The sequence below is a fragment of the Myotis brandtii genome, unplaced genomic scaffold (genome assembly GCF_000412655.1).
Source record: "Myotis brandtii unplaced genomic scaffold, ASM41265v1 scaffold240, whole genome shotgun sequence".
NCBI classification, from domain to species: domain Eukaryota; kingdom Metazoa; phylum Chordata; class Mammalia; order Chiroptera; family Vespertilionidae; genus Myotis; species Myotis brandtii.
Genome location: NW_005359064.1, coordinates 1610243 through 1611345, shown reverse-complemented (window position 1 = coordinate 1611345; position 1103 = coordinate 1610243). Strand labels below are relative to the sequence as shown.

The following is a 1103-nucleotide window of genomic DNA, read 5'->3' as shown; positions in this document are numbered from 1 at the left end:
ATATATATATGTATTTATAGGTCATCAGTAACTTGAGAGTATATCAAGCAAATAACTAATTTTAAAACTACACTGATACTATTCAACTTTAGTTTTAGGCCTATTATTCAACTTTATGCCGGTATAAAAACTATTAGTATTGTATTCTAATCTAAAAACATTAAACAATATTTTAATTCTTAGAATTAAAACAAAGATTTTAAATGCAAATAATTCTAGTAATGATGATTATCTCATTGTTTCTTAACATAATTAGGATGAAGCAGCTCAAAGAAAGGAGTTGACAGTCATTCCTTAACTAATTTAGCAAGAAACAAAGGGGATGGTAAATTATTAACTGCATTATGTGAAGCTCTTCTTTAGATTCTATACCACAGGTACCATAGATTCTTCAAAATCATTAAGATGATATTACACTTTCAAAGAAAGAAAGAAAAAAAAAACCAGGACGAATTCTGACAGTGGTTAAACAACCAATGTGGCTATTAAAATTTTTAAAAAGCGAAGATATAACTTCTTAAGGTTAAAACCCCCCCCCCCCATAGAACCAATTAAAATAAATGACTACTGATGTAAGAGGGATAAAAGGTACGTTTATAGGGCCTTTATAATTACCGTAAACTTTTATACTAAGTATTACGAAGTACAATTAAAGCAAAAACAATAAGGTGAACGCGTAGAAGGCTTCGTTCCCAGTATGACTCAATTTTGAAAGAGAAAGCCCTGGTGATTGCTCCCGAGGCCACAGGTTTTCTTAAAGACCGTTAGCAACCCAATTACCTAATTTATTTAACAACACGTACCAAGTGGAATGACTTTTGGAGCCACGAGTGGAGGCCGAGAAAGGCATTTGAAAACTGATTTTATCCAGAACTAGTTTTCATCCTACAGCTACTAAAAAGGGGTTTTAATTTTTTCGTCTCTTACGGTTGTCTTCATCCTACTCCCAAAATCTTACTGGGAAGATATTCGAGTAAACAGGGGCAGACACAAAGCAGGCAGCAGAATGATCTAAGCGGCTTCTTGCTGTCTTTCTGAGTTAAGAACAAGCCCCATCACCACGGTCCCCGCCCGCCCTGAGCTGCTGCTCGGGCTCCGTGGGG

The 1103-nt window shown here is 35.5% G+C and overlaps 1 protein-coding gene across 1 annotated transcript in view; it reads right to left on the bottom strand.

Annotated features, from left to right (window-relative positions):
- TWSG1 (twisted gastrulation BMP signaling modulator 1) overlaps positions 1–906 on the bottom strand; it is a 30140-nt gene extending 29234 nt beyond the window's left edge. The window contains exon 1 of the mRNA XM_005866895.2: positions 804–906. The gene's annotated coding sequence lies outside the window, so the exon portion shown is untranslated. The remainder of the gene's footprint in view (positions 1–803) is intronic.
- Positions 907–1103: the final 197 nt, after the last annotated feature.